The sequence below is a fragment of the Henckelia pumila genome, chromosome 4 (genome assembly GCF_033568475.1).
Source record: "Henckelia pumila isolate YLH828 chromosome 4, ASM3356847v2, whole genome shotgun sequence".
NCBI lineage: Eukaryota > Viridiplantae > Streptophyta > Magnoliopsida > Lamiales > Gesneriaceae > Henckelia > Henckelia pumila.
In genome coordinates, this window is record NC_133123.1 from 207,899,323 (window position 1) to 207,922,568 (window position 23,246).

At 40.3% G+C, this 23,246-nt stretch overlaps 1 pseudogene; it reads left to right on the plus strand.

The window, feature by feature from the left end:
- The first annotated feature begins 362 nt into the window (after positions 1 to 362).
- The window catches only part of LOC140862682 (protein ANTAGONIST OF LIKE HETEROCHROMATIN PROTEIN 1-like), a 37,318-nt pseudogene continuing 14,434 nt past the window's right edge, over positions 363 to 23,246 (plus strand).

Consider the following 23,246-nt stretch of genomic DNA (forward strand, 5'->3'; position numbering starts at 1 on the left):
AGAAAACATGAGTACTTGCAAATAGACAAATAATGGAGTATTTTATTGTAAATAAAATGACACAAGTGGATAATCCATTATTGGATTCCATTTCAATGACACAACCCGTGACATTTATGTACAATCAAGTATTAAAATATGTATATATATATTCTAAAAAAAATATAAATATATGTTATATACATAAATGACTAGTCACATCGCTTTCCACTACCCGTGAGTAGTGGCCAACTAGACACACCATTTTTGTGTTTTTTTATTGTAAACATACAATTTTAGATATTCCGTGACATTTATTCATCCTACTTAATATGAGTATTTAAGACCCAGGACTTGGTCTTCATTTACACATCCTACTGAAAATGAATTTTCATGAGGGAGGTACTTCAAATTTTTCTTTCAATGCACCCTCGCCACCATCTGATGGTGAAGAGCAACCTAGTGTCATGATAAAGAATGAGTTTCATCTCATTGACCAACAACAAATGGTTTTAAGTCAACTAATTAGTGCTACCATTGCCGCCGAGTACTTCCAAGAAAGTGATAATTTGCAACATGGAGGATCAATTCCTGGCCATATTGTGATTAATCGAGATAGATTGGCCGCTGATCAACGCTTATTTGTTGACTATTTTTCAGAGTCTCCGATGTACAATGAGTCAATGTTCAAACGACGTTTTCGAATGTCTCGCCGCCTATTCTTGCGAATTATGGAATCCGTTGAAAAGCATGACAATTACTTTGTTCAGAAAGTAGATGGATTAGGGAGACCCGGGTTGTCACCACACCAAAAGATAACTGCTGCATTGCGAATCTTAGCTTATGGTACATCGGCAGATTCAACGGATGAGTATATTAAAATCGGTAAGTCTACTGCAATTGAAAGCTTGAAAGATTTTGTCGGGCTATGGTGGAGGTGTTTGGTGACTGGTATCTTCGGTCTCCCAATACCGAGGACATTGAAAGGATTCTCATTATTGGAAAACAACGTGGATTTCCGGGGATGCTGGGAAGCCTCGATTGTATGCATTGGAAATGAAAAAATTGTCCTACCGGTTGGGCTGGACAATATACAGGTCGTAGCGGAAAACCAGCTATCATTTTGGAGACCGTAGCAGATTACGAATTGTGGATATGGCATGCATATTTTGGTTTTCCAGGTTCAAACAACGATATTAATGTGTTGTCAAAATCTCATTTATTTGCTAATTTGGCCAACGGGGTAGCTCCTCCCGCTAGCTATGTTATACAAGGAAAAGAATACTGTAAGGCCCGGGATTAATTAATATTAATCCGAATTTATATAATTTTAATCCGAATATATTTAATTTGGGAATATTTAGAGTTTTGATTTAAATTCTAATATTCTTAAATTATTTAGGATTGAAATTAAATTAAAATAGGGGTCGAGGACCAAATTGCAAATATTGAAAAGATGAGGAACTAAAGTGCAATTTTGGTTGAAAGTTATCAGATTTTAATTGTAAGACTCAGCATGAAACGTGTATTTGCCTTAGAAAATTCAGAAAACTTGTACAGAGCAAGCCGAGATCTTTATTTTCTTTTGATTTTCCGATATTCAAATCCTCGTAACTTTTGAACCGGTTGTCCGATTTCGATTCCGTAAAGTGTTTTGGAATCCTTACGACGAGGAATTCAATTTCGTGTAAGTTTAATGTTGTGTTATATGGATTTCGAAATCAATAAAGGGCAGATATCAGATGTTGAGTTTTCGATTATGTTTATCGACGTTTATGCGATTCTATATTTAAACCGGATTGAGAAGTTTGTATTAAATGCATCTAAACATGATTTCCAGCTTATAGTTGTTGATTATAGCTATTGAGATGAAGATTAAAATGATATATCAGCTGGTTATTGATTTGAAATACATGTATAAGTTGGTTAGAAGTTAGAAATGGTTTCGGGATTACGTCGGTTACCGATTTTGAATCGCTACGCCGTCGATTCGAGTTTTTGGATCGTTTTGATAGCCTATATCTGAGCTGAAGTTGTTATCTTGATGATGGGAATGTTATATCATTTTTATTCTTCAATTTCAGTCGAGTTTGAAGGCCAACGATTCAAGACGCCGAGTTAAACCGAAGAAGAAAGAGTTGAGGTTTGAAATGCGATTGATTGATGAATTATTGATGGTTTTGACTCGTTTCTGAAATGATAATCTTGAATGAAGTTTGATATGAGTATTTTGGTTGTTATATTTCAGATTGAAAAGTTCAAAACCGAGATAAACGAAGGTATAATGACGACATCGCGAAGTAGGGACTTTGAAACTCAAGAACGATTATCTTTGAGTTGGCCCGCAAAAATCACATACTTGTTTATGTTTTGATTTGATTGTGATGTTGTCGATCCATCTCAAGTAGTGAATCTTTAAATTTGAGTTGATATGATGCTATATTGAATTGATTCTATGCCAAGGTTGCTGTTAACCTTATTTGCGAGTCGGTTACGAACTCGTTAGATGGATATCCATGTCAAGATCAGTTATGAATCTTGATGGATTTGAAGTTATGTGAATCAATTCGTTTGTAAAGCGTTTACATACTCTACTTGTTGAGTCGAGTTTAAATAGAGTCAAGATGATTTATTTAACGCTTTTTATATGTTGGTTATACTGAGAATGTTTTCTCACCGGAGTTTATCCGGCTGTTGTCTTGTTTTGTATGTGTGCATGACAACAGATGGGGCAGGAGCTAGTCATCGATGTCATTGACAGCTGGGAGAGAGTCTATGTAGTAGCCCGTAACAAAAATAAGTAATTAAGGAATTAATCATAATTACTTGAATAGAGTTCGAAAGCTCCGAAGGTAGGTTCGGAAGTTCCGAACAGGATCGGAAGCTTTGATCATATTACGTCAGGCATGACGATTGTCTAGATCGGAAGCTCCGATCACCCCTATCCGAAGTCAACAAGTGATATTTAGACACGTGGCAGATCAGGATCTTCGAAAGCTCCGATGGTAGGATCGGACGTTCCGATCGAGGATCGGAAGTTCCGATCGTTGTCTATAAATAGAGGGCCGGGGCTTCATTTCCAATTGCCAATTTTGAGTATTTCCCTCTCCTTTCTAGTCTATTCGAGTTGTTCTAGCCTTCCTAGGCTTGACCCGGCGGTCGTCGAGGCGTTCGATAGTCGTAGCAGAGTTGTGCCCAAGTTCTGGAGGCATCGACATCAAAGGGCTAACGACGGACGAAGGTATAGCTTTTGCTTCCTATAAATATTTAGGAGTATGCAATAGCTTAGTTAAGGCTTTTAGAGCGCTTTAATGATAGTAATATCATTTGGCAGTGTAGAGCAGACTATAGGCGTGGACCTAGAGTTGGTAGAGCTTGCACTGATTTGAGGTACGAAAGTACTAGTCGAGATATCCTGACTGAGTATGCATGTATTATGTGACTGCATGGTTTATATGTCATTAATTTATGCTGCATTCATTTGCATACTGAGCTATCTCCTTCGAGATGTCTGCTAGTAGGGTTTTTCCCTATCCTGTTAGTGGTTGCACTTCCATCGATTTGGGTCCGGCATATCCACTTGTATTATAGTATGGGAGCCACCTTCTGAAGCGACGGCACAGCGTGCTACATACCAGGGCCCGGTCTATCTCTGTTATCTGATCCTTGACCTCGAGTTTATAAGGAGTTCACTTTGCATGCATGTATACTCATACTCTCGTACTGAGCGTTTTATGCTCACGTCTCGTACTTTGTGTTTTTGGACACCCTATTCCATGGGGCAGGTTTGCGATTGGACGAGGCGGGTGGATCCAAGAGGGGCTAGTCAGTGGTTGACCAGCTGGAGCTTCGTCTAGGTTTTATTTCTGTTGTTTTGAGGTTGATACAGCTATTCGATTTGGTTGTATATTATTTGGATAAATTACAGATTCCTTTACTTGGGATTGTATAACGTTTATGGTTTCCGCAGTTTTATTCTGATATCTGTTTAATTAAGTTAATTGCATGACTAAGTTCTGTTAGTAGGTGATCCGGGTAAGGGTCACTACATTTATGGTATCAGAGCATGCATAGTATTCTTGGGATTTAGACTCTGCGTAAGGTAACTGTGAGGTACTTTTGTAGATGGCAGATCGTGACGACCGGAGTTCTCATGGCAGTATTGGTGGGCGTTGGAGTGATGCCGACCGGGAGCCTCATCGAGAACGGCGTCATCTTCATCATGACGACGAGCGTTTTACTGTGCGTCGATTCTTAGCTATGGGTCCTAAGCACTTAGTTGGAGGTGAGTCTCCGGAGGATGCGGAGAATTGGTTAGACCGCATGGAGATGATTTTTCAGACTTTCCAATGCACCGAGGAGCAGAAGATGGAGACCCTGGGTTATCTTCTGGATGGACGTGCACGCAGGTGGTGGAGGTTTACTTCTGCACCTTTTGTTGCGGCAAGAGGAGTGGCCACCAGGGCCGAGTTCCGCACAGCTTTTCAGAAGCTGTATTTTCCTCCTGCACTCGGTCAGTCGAAGGCAGGCGAGCTTCTGAGTCTGCGACAGGGAGCCATGTCTATCGATGAGTATCAGCAGAGGTTCTTTGATCTGCTATCCTATTGCCCCGAGATTGCTGACAGCTCTGGGATGAAGTATAATCTGTTCCTTCAGGGCCTTAACCCTGAGATCCATGACCGTGTGGCGGTTGGCGACGACATGTCCTACGAGGGTTTGGTGAGCCGTTGTCACCAGGCGGAGGACAGCATTCGGCGGAACAGGTCTTTTCCTCAGTCGAGGCCTGCTAGTTCTTTGGGTCCCCGTTCCCAATCTTTCAAGAAGTCTGGATCTACTTCTTCCTCTGGTTCTGGAGGTGTTGTCCATTTTGGTAAGAAGGACAAGTGTGATCACTGTGGGAAGAACCATCCATCCGACAAGTGCCGTAGAGCTTCTGGAGCTTGTTTCCGTTATGGAGAGACTGGTCATATCCGGAGAGATTGTCCACTATCTGGGGGAGGCGGTTCTAGATCTGGTTCAGGATCTGGTTCTCAGGCCACCGTACAGCAGAGGTCGCAGGGACAGCCTGCTGGGAGTTCTCATTTGAGGCCACGAGCTTCTGGCCAGGTGTTTTCCCTGAGACATGATCAGGCAGTGGAGGAGAATGAGAAAGTCATCGCAGGTACATTTTTGCTTTATGGTATACATGCTCTTGTACTTATTGACACTGGTGCATCTCATTCCTTCATTTCTGCACGTTTTGTTAAGAGGCATAAGTTACCATGCATTGTACTAGACGTAGTGATGTCTGTTTCTACTCCGACGGGCCAATCTGCTTTGGCTAAGCGTCTAGTGATGGGTTGCCCTTTAGAGTTCGAAGGGAACATTCTGTTAGCGAATCTCATGGTCCTGACGATGGACAACTTTGATTGCATTCTGGGAATAGATATGTTGACTACCTATCGAGCTTCAGTGGACTGCTATCAGAGATTAGTACGCTTTCATCCAGAGGGGAGTGAGAGCTGGTTTTTCTATGGTGAGGGAGCGCGACCTCCGATGCCTTTGGTATCAGCTTTGAGAGCCTGTCGAGATCTAGAGTCTGGCGGGAAAGGCTACCTTATCTATGCAGTTGATTTGTCCGCTGAGAGTATTGGGATAGAGAGCATTCCTGTTGTGGATGAATTTTCAGATGTATTTCCTGATTTTCCTCCTGCTAGGGAAGTCGAGTTTGGCATAGAGTTGATGTCGGGTACTTCACCTATTTCTCGAGCACCGTATCGTCTGGCTCCATCAGAGATGCGTGAATTGAAGAATCAGCTACAAGATCTTTTGGACAAGGGGTACATTCCTCCTAGTGTATCTCCTTGGGGAGCTCCTGTTCTTTTTGTAAAGAAGAAGGATGGGTCGATGCGGTTGTGCATTGACTATCGGCAGCTGAATCAAGTCACTGTGAAGAACAAGTATCCGTTGCCTCGTATTGATGACTTGGTTGATCAGCTGCAGGGCACGTCAGTTTACTCCAAGATTGACTTGAGATCTGGGTATCATCAGTTGAGAGTCCGTGATCAGGACGTAGCCAAGACTGCATTCCGTACTTGCTATGGGCATTACGAGTTTCTAGTAATGCCATTTGGTTTGACTAATGCGCCGGCTATATTCATGGATCTGATGAACTGTGTCTTCAGGGAGTATTTGGACAAGTTTGTCATGGTCTTCATTGACGACATCTTGGTGTATTCGCGTAATATGGAAGAGCATGTTTCTCACTTGCGGTTGGTACTGCAGACTCTTCGAGATGAGCAGTTGTACGCCAAGCTGAGCAAGTGTGAGTTCTGGATGGATAGAGTGGTCTTTCTTGGCCATATCATATCCAGGGAGGGGATTTCTGTTGATCCAAGCAAGATTGAAGCGGTACTTAATTGGTCCCGTCCGATGACAGTTGCTAAGATCCGTAGTTTTCTGGGTCTAGCAGGGTATTATCGTCGCTTTATTCTGAACTTCTCTCAGTTAGCTCGACCGTTGACGCAGCTTACCCGCAAGGGTGTGGATTTTGAGTGGTCCTCCGAGTGTGAGGAGAATTTCTGTGAGCTTTGACGGCGGTTGACTTCTGCGCCGGTGTTGGCATTACCGTCAGGATCTGGAGGGTATGTGGTATACACTGATGCTTCTCTTCAGGGGTTAGGTTGTGTTCTGACTCAGAATGGGCACGTGATCGCATACGCTTCTAGACAGTTGAAGCTTCACGAGGACAACTATCCAGTCCACGATTTGGAGTTAGCAGCCATTGTGTTTGCTTTGAAGATCTGGCGTCATTATCTGTATGGCGAGAAATTTGAGATCTTCACCGACCATAAGAGTCTCAAATATTTGTTCACTCAGGCGGAGTTGAACATGAGGCAGAGACGTTGGATGGACTTGCTTAAGGACTATGATTGCGAGATTAAGTACCATCCGGGAGCTGCTAATCTCACCGCTGATGCTTTGAGTCGCAAGGTGCGACTATCCGTACTTCAGACTTGTTCGATGTCTAGTGCGATCAGTGACTGTTGTACTTCAGGTTATACCTTCAAGCATAAGAAAGGTATGCAGAATATCCAGATGTTTGCAATATTATCTGAGCCAGCTTTGTATTCTCGGATTCGAGATGCTCAGATGTCTGATTCGAAGACCCAGCGTTTAGCTCGTCTGGCTAACGAGGGTAGCTCGTCTGGATTTCATTATCAGTCAGATGGCTTTCTGTGTTTGTCTGGTAGGCTTGTGATTCCGCAGGATGAAGAGTTACGAGAGGAGATTTTGTCTCAGACACATCGTACTAAGTTGAGTATTCATCCTGGGAGCAACAAGATGTACAAGGATCTATGTAATGCCCCGTTTTTATCTTAAATGAGTTTATTTGAGTTAATCAGATATTACAGAGTTTTCGAGCCGGTTTGATTTTGATCAGGGTCCTTTTTGCAAATTTTGGAAATTTCAGGGACTAAAACGCAAATATTAATTTTTATATATTATCTACACATGGATTTTAATTGGAGAAGCCTCCTTCTTCCTCTCCAACCGTGAACCTCCATTAGAGCCGCCCCTTTTGGACTTTTGAGCTTTTAGATTTCCTTCCGAGCTCGATCCGTCCGTTGGAATTTATTTCTGAAGGCAGATTAGTGATCACTGCAGTGAGAGCTCTGTTATATCGTAAGTTCTTCTTCGATCCGATACATTCTAGTTTTTGGATGTTGTTAGAATCGTTCCAGATTCGAGTATGTTGTTCTTGACAGAGTTCTGATCGTTTATTATCTGTCGGTTTTGAAATAGAGCGACGTTCGGAATTGTTATGATTTTTGGAAGCTATTTTCGAAAATGTGAGTTTTGAGATTTGTTGGGTTTGTCTTGTTGTTGTTGTATTAGCATTGAATTGAGTTGTTATCGGTATTGAACTACCGTCTGCGTTGTCGGTTTGTTCAGTTATAGCCGTTATGCCGTCGGTTTGAGTTTTGGGGATTTTGAACCATTTTTGAGTTGTTGGAACTTGGATTATAAGTTGATCTTGGTTATTGATCATTCATTTGTCTCCGTACAGATTCGTTTGGAGGTATCAAGCCCAGAGTTAGCAGCTGTTTGATCGTTTCAGAGATTTGAACAAAGAACGGTATAGAGAATTTCCTTGAACCATTGCCTTGTTGTTGTTAGATTGTATAGTTGTTGATACAGTCTCTTTTGTAGCATATCCAGAGTTGGAAGCTACTGCATTGAAAGGTAAAAGCATTCATCGTAGCGGGATAGCATACTCGGGATTGTGCTTCTTGAGTTTTCCCTTTGAAATCACATACTTGCATTTACACTTATTCTAGCATGAGGAACTTGTGTCTTGTTTGATTGTATTGGCTTTTGTTAAATGACTTATGTGTTATATTTATGTTATGCATTCATCTTGAGCCAATCTTGTTTTTAGCGGGCAGAACCGCCCTTTTTGTTTAGACGTTTGGGAACTATGATTGAGTGGCCTAGGTTGTAGTATTTCGCCTAGTGCTAGCATACTTATTATGGTTGCTCAAAGTCTAGAGGAGTGGGATACGTGGCACCACCTCGATTGGGAGGGTCGGTGAGTTGTTACGTGATCTTATCCTCGGGATCCCAAAAGCACAGCAGCAATCCCTCGTTTATCAGATTGATATCCCGGTTTAAAAGACATGCATTCATTACGTTGTTATTAATTTAATTGTTGTATTGAAAGCATGTTGATTGTTGTATAAATTGTTACGTTGCTTTTACTGTGAATGTCGTTCTCACCGGTTATCCGGCTGTTGCTTTGTTTTGTATGTGTACTTGGCAACAGATGGGGCAGGATCAAGTCAGAAGAGGCATGATTAGCTCCAAGAGAAAGTTGTAGCAGTGAGACTCGGTTTAGAAGTCGTGTTAGCATGTCTACCTAGTGTTGTTTGAACATGTTTAGATATCGAACTTCGTTTTTATGTTGTATTGACATGCAAGCTTTGCCGTGTTGTTATCGTGGCATGTTCTATTTTGGAGTAGTTGTTAAACTCTAGAACTTCATGTATTAATCGGAGGAACTGCATTTATAATGTATGTGTTGATTTGGATTGCATTGGAATAGTTTTAGATGGATTGCAAGCATGTTTTCTGCTGTTCTGTTTCTGCTGTAGGGGGCGCTCGAGCTGCAATTTTTAGCAACCAGTAGCGCCTCTGTCCAGGGCACGCTCGAGCGGCGGTTTTTGGCCGCCCGAGCGCGGCCCTCTTTAAAATTTTTTTTTTTTCCCTTGCTTTGCTTTTAGTTCTTAGATCTTGGATGCTTAATTATTGTTTACTCCTTAATTAGATGTTTAGAACCGAGGTCTCACAATCTACGTACTCGTTTCTAGTGGAAGGGAATGAAATGCAGTGTTTATCAGTTTGTTTCGAGATGTTTGGTGTGTCAACAGGTCAAGGCAGAGCACCGACGACCTGGAGTATTGCTTCACAGTCTGCCTATTCCTGAATGGAAATGGGAGTTTATCACAATGGACTTTGTGACCCATTTGCCGTTATCCCCGAGGAACTGTGATGCTATCTGGGTTGTGGTGGACCGACTCACCAAGTAAGCGCATTTCATTGCCTATAGCCGGGAGTACAATGTGGATCGTATGGCTCAGTTGTACATTCAGGAGATCGTTCGACTTCATGGGGTGCCTGTGAGCATTGTCAGCGATCGGGACCCCAGGTTCACTTCTAGATTCTGGGGGAGTGTTCAGCGTGCGATGGGTACTACTCTCAGTTTGAGTACTGCCTATCATCCGGAGACTGATGGTCAGTCAGAGGGCACTATCCGTACTTTGGAGGATATGCTTAGAGCGTGCGTCATGGATTTTGGTTCAGCCTGGCAGGATCATTTGCCGTTGATCGAGTTCGCGTACAACAACAACTATCATACTAGTATTGGGATGGCACCTTTTGAGGCGTTGTACGGGCGACGTTGTCGTACTCCACTCTTCTGGGAAGAAGTGGGGGAGAGACAGGCTGAGGGATCGGAGTTTATCCAGCAGGCGATAGACATTGTTGATCAGATCAAGAAACGGAATAAGACTGCACAGGATCGTCAGGCCAGCTATGCTAATATCAAGCATAGGCCTTTGCAGTTCGATGTCGGGGAGAAAGTGTTTCTGAGAGTGTCACCTTTCCGCAAGATTCTCAGATTTGGCCTTAAGGGCAAGTTGTCTCCCAGGTTTATCGGTCGGTTTGAGATCTTGGAGAGCATTGGCGATTTGGCTTATCGACTAGCTTTGCCACCGCATCTATCTAGTATTCACGACGTGTTCCACGTACTCTGTTGCGATGGTATGTGGTGGATGAATCTCATATTCTGCAGCGGTCTGAGGTTCAGGTGAACAAGGATTTGACTTATGTTGAGAAACCTATTCGTATCCTGGATTTTAAGGATAAGGTTTTGCGGAACAAAGTCATTCCTCTGGTTTTAGTTCAGTGGCAGCGCCGAGGCACTGAGGAAGCTACTTGGGAGCTTGAGGACAGGATGCGTGAAGACCATCCTGAGTTGTTTTGATTTCATTCTTAAGTTGTATTCAGTTGCAAACTCTGTAAACGTTTGATTTGAATAAAGAATGTTTCTGATTTCTGTAATGCATTCAGTACTTAAGATCTGATTTCGAGGACGAAATATCTTAAGTGGGGGAGAATGTAGTAGCCCGTAACCAAAATCAGTAATTAAGGAATTAATCATAATTACTTGAATAGAGTTCGGAAGCTCCGAAGGTAGGTTCGGAAGTTCCGAACAGGATCGGAAGCTCCGATGCAGGATCAGAAGCTCCGATCATATTACGTCAGGCATGACGACAAGTGATATATAGACACGTGGCAGATCAAAATCTTCGGAAGCTCCGATAGCAGGATCGGACGTTCCGATCGAGGTTCGAATGTTCTGATCGAGGATCGGAAGTTCCGATCGTTGTCTATAAATAGAGAGCCGGGGCTTCATTTCCAATTGCCAATTCCGAGTATTTCCCTCTCCTTTCTAGTCTATTCGAGTTGTTCTAGCCTTCCTAAGCTTGACCCGGCGGTCGTCGAGGCGTTCGATAGTCGTAGCGGAGTTGTGCCCAAGTTCTGGAGGCATCGACATCAAAGGGCTAACGACGGACGAAGGTATAGCTTTTGCTTCCTATAAATATTTAGAAGTATGCAATAGCTTAGTTGATAAGTGTATTTTATACACTTAATTTATATATGCTTTTAATTGTTAATTGCTTATTTCTAGCAGATTTATGTGGGTATTTTGTTGTTTTTGTGTTTGTAGAAAATTATGGAATTTATGTGGAAAAGGAGGAAAAATGAGAAAAATGAGATATGAGAGAAAAGAATTAAAAGAATAAGAGAGGAAAGAAGAAAGAAGAAAGAAGTCAGAGAAGAAGAAAGAAACGGGAAATGAAATTGGGCTTTCATATTGGGCCTTGTTTTAGCGCTAACTTTAGCGCTAATGAAGAGAAGAGAAGGCGCTAACGCGCTTGTTCATTGAAGAGTGAAGATTTGAGCCAGAGCCCTATGCACGCTCACCTGATCTTTGGGGCACCCGCGTGTCGCAAGCTTCAGCGTTTGGAAATTTTAATCGGAAGGAAACTTTTATATTTTGTGGGCTTTTGAGTGGGCTTTTGAGATGCGATATAAAAGGAATACATTAGAATCTGAGAAGAGAGAGCTGCCACACACGTACAGAAGAAGAAATCAGAGGTTTGATCGAGAGATTTCTTGAAGGATTTTCTAGAGCTTCATCGTGAAGAACGAAGACGGAGTTTGATAGACCGGACACGGCGTCGACTACGGATTTGTTTTTTTTATCTTTTATTTTATTCTAAATATGTTTGGATTATTTATTTATTGTTTTCAGAATTTTAGTATGAACTAATTTTTAGAGTCTAGAGGTCGGATGGAACCTGGTGTAGACGCTTTCATGAATTTTTGATTTTATTGAATTGAGTTTCTTCTAGATTAATTGTTTTTTCTAGAATTGATTGTCTTTTCAATTATCTGATCAATAATTGATTTGTAATATTTATTTGAAATCTGGCACTCGGGAGAGGAGATTTTGAATAGGACCATTGAAAAATGCACTGTTAATTGTTTATCTGACTCGGGAGAGCTTATAACTATAACAGAGCTTTTTAAAAGAGAACATAGTTTTGAATTGATCACTGCAAGTAAATTCTTAATAGGAATATTGGAATTCAATTGTAGTTGATATACTTTATTCGGCACTCGGGAGAGGGAATAATACACGTAAGTGTTCTTGGCTATTAATTCTTTGAAATTCATGAAGATTAATTAATTAGGATTGATTTTTGTTGAAACCAGGTGAAATCTATACCTCTAGACCATTTTCTCTGATTGATTATTCCTGAAAGTTGTTTGCGTGCTATCTAAAATCAACTGATTATTTATTTTATTGCAAAATTCTCAAAGTTTGATTTTCTAGATAAAATTTGGACTATTCTAATTACAAGTACTAAATATTTTCATTTTACTCCCTGAGGGATCGATACTTGATTTTATCATTATATTAAAACTTGACACTCGTACGCTTGCGAGGAAAAATTCACAACAAGTTTTTGGCGCCGTTGCCGGGGAGTAAATTTTGATTATTTTTTAGTCTTGTTACCAATTAGTCTAGATTTTAATTTAGAGCTTTTTTTATTTTAAGTTATTAATTAATTTTTTCTGATCTTTTAATTGCAGTCTATGCAACGATCTCAAAGTGCTAATTCTCTACTGTTTGATCCGGAGATCGAGCGTACTGCACGTGCTTTAAGACGAGCTAGAAGAGAAGAACTTGAAAGAATGGCTGAACAAGAAGCAAACCAAGCTCCCCTAGTGCCTATTAGAGATCACTTCAGACCGACGATCCAGGCTCACTATTCTGGAATCGCTCGAGGAACTATCAATGCAAACAATTTTGAGCTGAAGCCTGCATTGATCAACATGGTTCAACAGAACCAATTTAATGGGAGCGCCACTGCCGATCCTTATCTACACCTACGCACCTTTTTGGAGATAACCGATACGGTAAAAATTAATGGTGTGTCTGAGGATACTATACGCTTATGCTTGTTTCCGTTTTCTCTCAGGGATCAAGCCAGAAGTTGGTTGCAATCATTGCCGCTTGGAAGCATCACTACTTGGGAGGGGATGGCAGAAAAATTTCTTGCGAAATATTTTCCACCTGCCAAAACCACCCAACTAAAGATCGAGATCAGCACCTTCCGGCAGATGGACACTGAACAGCTTTACGAGGCATGGGAAAGGTATAAAGAATTATTAAGACGTTGTCCTAACCACAATTTTGCAGATTGGGAACAGATTGAGTGGTTTTACAATGGACTGAATGCACCTACGAGAATGAATGTGGACTCAGCAGCTGGAGGTACCATATTTGCGAAGGATCATGTTCAGGCTTATGATATGTTGGAGGAGATGACGGTCAATAGTTTCCAATGGCCATCTGAGCGTATAGGAGTAAAGAAGCCAGCTGGAGTGTATGCAGTGGATCCTCTCACGTCCATCACTGCTCAATTATCTGCACTGACTACACAGGTAGCTTCTTTGAATAAAATTAATGTTGCAGATTCAAATGGAGTTGAAGGATCACCGACCATAGAGCAAGTCAATTATATAAATCCAAATGCCTACCGAGGATATGGAGGCTATAGAGGTAACCCTGTCCCAAATACTTATCATCCTAGCTTGCGTAATCATGAAAATTTTTCGTATGCTAACAATAAAAATGTGCTGAATCCTTCGGGATTCAATACAAACAAGGATGAGGGTAAGCAGTCGTTGGAGGATGTGGTTAGTACTTTTGTGCAGGAATCAGGTAAGAGGATGGCGAGAACTGAGTCTCGACTTGACAGTTTGGAGACGCACATGGCCAACATGGGTGCTGTGTTGCAATCCATGGAAACCAGCATAGGGCAGTTGGCGAACGCACTGAAAGACAACAACCGCGGCCAGTTCCCTAGCAATACTGAGGTAAATCCCAAGGAGCAGTGAAATTCCATAGAGTTGAGAAGTGGAAAAGAAGTTGGAATTCAAGAACCTGCTGTTGAAGAGAAGGAGCTTGAATCTGAGCCAAAACCGATGTACAAGCCTCCACTTCCCTACCTGCAGAGGTTCAAAAAGAAAGCATTGGACGAGCAGTTCTCCAAATTCTTGGAGATTTTTAAGAAAATTCACATCAACATCCCCTTTGCTGATGCTTTGGAGCAAATGCCGAACTACGCGAAATTCATCAAGGAGTGTCCAAGAAAAGGAGACTGCTAGAGAACGAGGTGGTCAATCTGACGGAAGAGTGCAGTGCAGTGCTACAAAAGAAGATGCCACAGAAACTTAAGGATCCAGGGAGTTTTACTATTCCTTGTTCTATTGGTGGTTCTCATTTTAATAATGCACTTTGTGATTTAGGGGCCAGTATTAATTTAATGCCATTATCTATTTACAGGGCCTTGGAGCTGGGAGACATGAAATCGACTAAGATTTCATTGCAATTGGCGGATCGGAGCATTAAATATCCAATAGGAATTATTGAAGATGTTCTAGTCAAGGTGGATAAATTCATCTTCCCAGCGGATTTTGTGGTATTGGATATAGAAGCAGATCATGGTGCTCCGCTCATTTTTGGGAGACCATTCTTGGCCACGTCGGATGCAAAAATTGAAGTGATGAAAGGGGAGTTGTCAATGGGTGTGGAGTGCGAACGAGTAATCTTCAACTTATTTACGAAAGCACCTAATCCATCCATCGAACAATTATGCTTAATTGAACCGGTTATGAAGTTGGAGGGTCGTTCAAAAGCCAACATTGCGGTTGATTCATCGAATGAGAGAGCGCCAAAACCACCAAAGAAGGCCACGAAAAAAGCAAAATTTAAAAGGCGATTCGTGGAATTTATTTGGCGCGTGAAAGAGATAGGGAAGACTTAATACTTTGAAAGTCGGGCTGGCGACTCTAAACCAAGCGCTTTTTGGAAGGCAACCCAAAATTTTTGTTTTATTTTTTATTTATTTTATATTTTTTATTATTATTTAAATTTCTGCTTTAATTTTTTTTATTTTATTTTTATTTTTTTGCTCATTAGTTAATTTTATGATTTTTGAATTATTGTTGATAATTTTGGAGGCCTAATTTTAAAATTTTTGAATTATTTTTCAGGATTTTGGTCTTCTTGCAGCGCATTATGGGCGCTCGCCCAAGATTGGAGGCGTCCGCTCAAGATTTGAGAGTTTAAATCAGAGGCTTATGCGCGCCCGCCTCCACTCTACGCACTGAAGCTACACGAATAGCGCCTCACCATGCGCTATCGCCCTCTATACCAGCGCAAGAAGCATGCGCTATCGCGCTCTCTAACCGCGCTCACCAACAGCGCTATCTTATGCGCTAACGCGCTCCTACACCCTCCAATGCAGGCGCTATCGCGCTCACCAATAGCGCTATCGCGCTACTTTACCACCACATAAGCGCTATCGCGCTACTTTACACCGCAACATCAAGCGCTAACGCGTGATTGAACAGCGCTATCGCGCACGCCTTACTTCAGGAGTTTAAAAGCCCATTCCAGAGTCTTCCTCCCAGACTTAAATCACGATCCCTCGTTCGTAGCACTGGCACGATCATCGTAAATCTTCTACTCAACAAAATATCATCATCTCAAGATTGTGATCTTAATTACAAGGCAGAGATTCTCAGAATTGGTCTTGCTCCATCTAAGCTTGTCGAGAAAGGGGAAATTGAAGAATTTGGAAAATGTATTCGTGAACGGTACAAAAGCTGAAATTTTATCTCTTACATTTGATTTTTGATAAATGTTGTGATTTGAGGCTATTGGGTTGTCTGAGTTGTGGAGTGGAGTACGTTTGATGCAGTGAAATTCTATATCATTGTATTAGTGCCTACCAAGTGTTTGTTGAATTTCTTGGGTTATATTATAACGTTGGTTGCTGGAATTGTTGGGAGTTTATTGCATTGTTTGAGGCATTTGATTTGAATTGAGTTGAATTAGTGAGTTACAATGCCACCAAAAACCAAAGGGAAAGGAGCAATTTCTTCGTCGTCCTCTGTTGCTTCATATGATAGACATAGATTTTGGAATGCCACAGCAGAGGAGTATTGTTTTGATGTAATGGAGCGAGGGATGCACAAAGAAAGAGGAATGAGTTTGAGAGAGCATAGTGCACCGGCGTTAATTGAAGCTAAGAGAAGAGGTTGGGAGACATTTGTTAGGAGTCCACCAGATGCTGTTATATCATTGATTCATGAGTTTTATGCAAATTTGATGGTCAAAGACGTGAATCTGAAAGTTCGAGTTCGAGGGAAATTGGTGCCTTTTGATAAGAGTACAATTAACAGCCTTTATGAAATGCCAGATTTGGACATTGCAGATGATGAGTATGAGGTATTCAAGAATCAGTCATATCCAGATAACATTGTACTTCAGACCTTGTGTGAGGATGGGGCGGAATGGAAGAGGAATGCAAAGGATGAAGTTGTTACATTTTCATCCATATTTCTTCGACGAGAAGCGAACAATTGGCATGAGTTTGTGGCTGCCAGGATGTTGCCATCTGGGCATACATCCGATGTGACTAAGGTTAGAGCTGGACTGGTGTACTGCATTGTGACAGGGAAAGCCATTGATGCTGGGAGAGTAATTCAGGAGTCTATTATTGCTGCAGTTAGGGGTTCCTCGACTATCAGTTTACCCCACTCGTCTTTGATTACTCAACTTTGCCGGTTAGCTGGTGTTGTGTAGGATGATACAGAGCAGGTTCTTCCAATTCGAGGTCCTATAAGAATTACTGGTGCATTGAGACGGGACAAGAAGAAGAAAGCAGCCAGTACTTCTGAACAGGCAGCTGAACCACCGCAACCCTCGAAGCCACTACCACACTTTGAGACAGCTCCTTCCTATTTGGAAGGACCTATGTCACTACCGACGCATCCGGCCATTGAGTATTCTACTCATGATGATTCTACGGCCGTGATTACTCAGATGAAGAAGCAGTGGAAGATGATGCGAGCGCATATGACATACATGCATGACTTCACTGCCGCTCTTGCCCAGAATTATCCGCCCACTGTTGTGCCTTATCCAGCTCCTCCGCAGTGGTCTTCTGATGATACTGCTGCTGCTGCACCTTCGTTCCATGGAGATGATGATGATGACGCCGAGTCCTGATGCTCGGTGTCGAAGGTATGAGTCCCTTGTTTTTTTTATTGATTTTTAATCATTAGGGACAATGATTACATTAAGTTTGGGGGGTGAATTAGTTTTTGATTTAGTGATTTAGTTGTTTGGTTGATAGTTGAGTAGTTGATTTTTATTGTGTGCTTTATAGATAAAATTTTTAATTGTTGTTTTTGTTGAGTTGAGTTGAATTGAGTTGAGAAATATATGGATGCATGGCTGATGAAAAATATTTTTGTGCTATAACTGAAATCCATGATTGTCCACTTATCTAACAAAAATTTTTGAAAAAATGGAACCAATTAGATGAACAATTTTCCTATATACTCTGTGATTAATACTTGAATCTGATTTTTGAGACATACAGACATAGATATGATTGAGGCATTGTTTGAAATTGTTGGGCCTAATTTTCATTGAATTTATCCTTAGTTGCCCATTTGAGCTACACTTGTATATTAGTACTTTGAGGTACGAAAATTCTGAATTTGTTGTGAAAATCATCTTTAACTGCTGATGATTATTCTTTTTCTGCACTGATTGAATTTGTATGATTTAATTGTGGATTGAGACTTGTCTAGAACTAGTTCGAACACTCTTCGAGGCAAAATACGGGCAATACTGAGATTAGGAATGATTTAGGCGATTTTTCTGAATTCGTTTGAGCCTTTCAAGCTACCTAATTATCTATTTTATCCCTAGTACCTTGTTTGAGCTTTATTGAAAATCGAATGGCATGCGTGTAAACGTGTGATTATACCCCCATTCGTTATTATTTCAAGGTCCTACATTGACTACCTGAATAGCCTATACACTATTTCCTACCTTTAAGGGAGTAATTTGAATGCTAAAATGTTGTATGCTCCTAGCTTTATTTGTGAAAAAAGGATTGGTGTGGTGGATGAATTGAAAAGATGAAAAAAAGGTAGTAGAAAAAAAAAGAGTTGAAAAATATGATTGAAAAAGTTGTGAAAGAAATAAAAAGTTCTGAAAAGAAGAGTTGTGAAAAAGTTGAGAAATGAAGTGAATTGAAAGAATGTGAAATTGTGAATGAAAAGAGAGTCGTAATTGAGTTTGATAATGATAAATTACTCCTTATTTTGAATTCTTATCCTTTATTTGTAGCCGTGAGCCAGGCCTTACATTATAAGCTGAATAAGTCCTATTGACCGAGTCTCAGTTGCCCAATATACTAGTGGAGAAGAGTTGCGAGAATTTAGCATATGGACTGTTGATTGATGCTTTTAATGATTATGAATTTTGATCTAAACACTTACACGTTTATTCTTTGCATTTACCTAATTGTGAGTATTTTTTATTAATATCCTATATTTGATCCTATGCTATCCTTGAAAAGTCCTCATGATCTATGAATGTTTGAATTGAATTTGGAGAATGGTGTTTTGAACTTGAGTTGCGGAGATTGTGAGTTTATGCGGTTATTTTGTTATGATTGAAACTTTTGAGTGTTAGTAGGTTGGATATGATTGGATTTGATATTTTTTTAAAATCATTGTTGAGGTCATTGTTCCATAATATTTCTTGACTATTCTTGTTGGTTTGATAGAATTAGTTTTTGGAATTTAATAGTTTTGCTCGAGACTAGCAAAAGTCTAAGTTTGGGGGTATTTGATAAGTGTATTTTATACACTTAATTTATATATGCTTTTAATTGTTAATTTCTTATTTCGAGCAGATTTATGTGGGTATTTTGTTGTTTTTGTGTTTGTAGGAAATTATGGAATTTATGTGGAAAAGGAGGAAAAATGAGAAAAATGAGATTTGAGAGAAAAGAATTAAAAGAATAAGAGAGGAAAGAAGAAAGAAGTCAAAGAAGAAGAAAGAAACGGGAAATGAAATTGGGCTTTCATATTGGGCCTTGTTTTAGCGCTAACTTTAGCGCTAATGAAGAGAAGAGAAGGCGCTAACGCGCTTGTTCATTGAAGAGTGAAGATTTGAGCCAGAGCCCTATGCACGCTCGCCTGATCTTTGGGGCGCCCGCATGTCGCAAGCTTCAGCGTTTGGAAATTTTAATCGAAAGGAAACTTTTATATTTTGTGGGCTTTTGAGATGCGATATAAAAGGAATACATTAGAATCTGAGAAGAGAGAGCCGCCACACACGTACAGAAGAAGAAATCAGAGGTTTGATCGAGAGATTTCTTGAAGGATTTTCTAGAGCTTCATCGTGAAGAACGAAGACGGAGTTTGATAGATCGGACACGGCGTCGACGACGGATTTGTTTCTTTTATTTTATTCTAAATATGTTTGGATTATTTATTTATTGTTTTCAGAATTTTAGTATGAACTAATTTTTAGAGTCTAGAGGTCGGATGGAACCTGGTGTAGACACTTTCATGAATTTTTGATTTTATTGAATTGAGTTTCTTCTAGATTAATTGTTTTTTCTAGAATTGATTGTCTTTTCAATTATCTGATCAATAATTGATTTGTAATATTTATTTGAAATCTGGCACTCGGGAAAGGAGATTTTGAATAGGACCATTGGAAAATACATTGTTAATTGTTTATCTGACTCGGGAGAGCTTATAACTATAACAGAGCTTTTTAAAAGAGAACATAGTTTTGAATTGATCACTGCAAGTAAATTTTTAATAGGAATATTGGAATTCAATTGTAGTTGATATATTTTATTCGGCACTCGGGAGAGGGAATAATACACGTAAGTGTTCTTGGCTATTAATTCTTTGAAATTAATGAAGATTAATTAATTAGGATTGATTGTTATTGGGCCTTGTTTTAGCGCTAACTTTAGCGCTAATGAAGAGAAGAGAAGGCGCTAACGCGCTTGTTCATTGAAGAGTGAAGATTTGAGCCAGAGCCCTATGCACGCTCGCCTGATCTTTGGGGCGCCCGCGTGTCGCAAGCTTCAGCGTTTGGAAATTTTAATCGAAAGGAAACTTTTATATTTTGTGGGCTTTTGAGTGGGCTTTTGAGATGCGATATAAAAGGAATACATTAGAATCTGAGAAGAGAGAGCTGCCACACACGTACAGAAGAAGAAATCAGAGGTTTGATCGAGAGATTTCTTGAAGGATTTTCTAGAGCTTCATCGTGAAGAACGAAGACGAAGTTTGATAGACCGGACACGGCGTCGACGACGGATTTGTTTCTTTTATCTTTTATTTTATTCTAAATATGTTTGGATTATTTATTTATTGTTTTCAGAATTTTAGTATGAACTAATTTTTAGAGTCTAGAGGTCGGATGGAACCTGGTGTAGACTCTTTCATGAATTTTTGATTTTATTGAATTGAGTTTCTTCTAGATTAATTGTTTTTTCTAGAATTGATTGTCTTTTCAATTATCTGATCAATAATTGATTTGTAATATTTATTTGAAATCTGGCACTCGGGAGAGGAGATTTTGAATAGGACCATTGGAAAATACACTGTTAATTGTTTATCTGACTCGGGAGAGCTTATAACTATAACAGAGCTTTTTAAAAGAGAACATAGTTTTGAATTGATCACTGCAAGTAAATTCTTAATAGGAATATTGGAATTCAATTGTAGTTGATATATTTTATTCGGCACTCGGGAGAGGGAATAATATACGTATGTGTTCTTGGCTATTAATTCTTTGAAATTCATGAAGATTAATTAATTAGGATTGATTGTTGTTGAAATCAGGTGAAATCTATACCTCTAGACCATTTTCTCTGATTGATTATTCCTGAAAGTTGTTTGCGTGCTATCTAAAATCAACTGATTATTTATTTTATTGCAAAATTCTCAAAGTTTGATTTTCTAGATAAAGTTTGGACTATTCTAATTACAAGTACTAAATATTTTTATTTTACTCCCTGAGGGATCGATACTTGATTTTATCACTATATTAAAACTTGACACTCGTACGCTTGCGAGGAAAAATTCACAACAAGTTTTTGGCGCCGTTGCCAGGGAGTAAATTTTGATTATTTTTTAGTCTTGTTACCAATTAGTCTAGATTTTAATTTAGAGCTTTTTTTTTATTTTAAGTTACTAATTAATTTTTTCTTATCTTTTAATTGCAGTCTATGCAACGATCTCAAAGTGCTAATTCTCTACTGTTTGATCCGGAGATCGAGCGTACTGCACGTGCTTTAAGACGAGCTAGAAGAGAAGAACTTGAAAGAATGGCTGAACAAGAAGCAAACCAAGCTCCCCTAGTGCCTATTAGAGATCACTTCAGACCGACGATCCAGGCTCACTATTCTGGAATCGCTCGAGGAACTATCAATGCAAACAATTTTGAGCTGAAGCCTGCATTGATCAACATGGTTCAACAGAACCAATTTAATGGGAGCGCCACTGCCGATCCTTATCTACACCTACGAACCTTTTTGGAGATAACCGATACGGTAAAAACTAATAGTGTGTCTGAGGATACTATACGCTTACGCTTGTTTCCGTTTTCTCTCAGGGATCAAGCCAGAAGTTGGTTGCAATCATTGCCGCTTGGAAGCATCACTACTTGGGAGGGGATGGCAGAAAAATTTCTTGCGAAATATTTTCCACCTGCCAAAACCACCCAACTGAAGATCGAGATCAGCACCTTCCGGCAGATGGACACTGAACAACTTTACGAGGCATGGGAAAGGTATAAAGAATTATTAAGACATTGTCCTAACCACAATTTTGCAGATTGGGAACAGATTGAGTGGTTTTACAATGGACTGAATGCACCTACGAGAATGAATGTGGACTCAGCGGCTGGAGGTACCATATTTGCGAAGGATCATGTTCAGGCTTATGATATGTTGGAGGAGATGACGGTCAATAGTTTCCAATGGCCATCTGAGCGTATAGGAGTAAAGAAGCCGGCTGGAGTGTATGCAGTGGATCCTCTCACGTCCATCACTGCTCAATTATCTGCACTGACTACACAGGTAGCTTCTTTGAATAAAATTAATGTTGCAGATTCAAATGGAGTTGAAGGATCACCGACCATAGAGCAAGTCAATTATATAAATTCAAATGGCTACCGAGGATATGGAGGCTATAGAGGTAACCCTGTCCCAAATACTTATCATCCTAGCTTGCGTAATCATGAAAAATTTTCGTATGCTAACAATAAAAATGTGCTGAATCCTTCGGGATTCAATACAAACAAGGATGAGGGTAAGCAGTCGTTGGAGGATGTGGTTAGTACTTTTGTGCAGGAATCAGGTAAGAGGATGGCGAGAACTGAGTCTCGACTTGACAGTTTTGAGATGCACATGGCCAACATGGGTGTTGTGTTGCAATCCATGGAAACCAGCATAGGGCAGTTGGCGAACGCACTGAAAGACAACAACCGCGGCCAGTTCCCTAGCAATACTGAGGTAAATCCCAAGGAGCAGTGCAATTCCATAGAGTTGAGAAGTGGAAAAGAAGTTGGAATTCAAGAACCTGCTGTTGAAGAGAAGGAGCTTGAATCTGAGCCAAAACCGATGTACAAGCCTCCACTTCCCTACCCGCAGAGGTTCAAAAAGAAAGCATTGGACGAGCAGTTCTCCAAATTCTTGGAGATTTTCAAGAAAATTCACATCAACATCCCCTTTGCTGATGCTTTGGAGCAAATGCCGAACTACGCGAAATTCATCAAGGAGATGATGTCCAAGAAAAGGAGACTGCTAGAGAACGAGGTGGTCAATCTGACGGAAGAGTGCAGTGCAGTGCTACAAAAGAAGATGCCACAGAAACTTAAGGATCCAGGGAGTTTTACTATTCCTTGTTCTATTGGTGGTTCTCATTTTAATAATGCACTTTGTGATTTAGGGGCCAGTATTAATTTAATGTCATTATCTATTTACAGGGCCTTGGAGTTGGGATACATGAAATCGACTAAGATTTCATTGCAATTGGCGGATCGGAGCATTAAATATCCAATAGGAATTATTGAAGATGTTCTAGTCAAGGTGGATAAATTCATCTTCCCAGCGGATTTTGTGGTATTGGATATAGAAGCAGATCATGGTGCTCCGCTCATTTTTGGGAGACCATTCTTGGCCACGGCGGATGCAAAAATTGAAGTGATGAAAGGGGATTTGTCAATGGGTGTGGAGTGCGAACGAGTA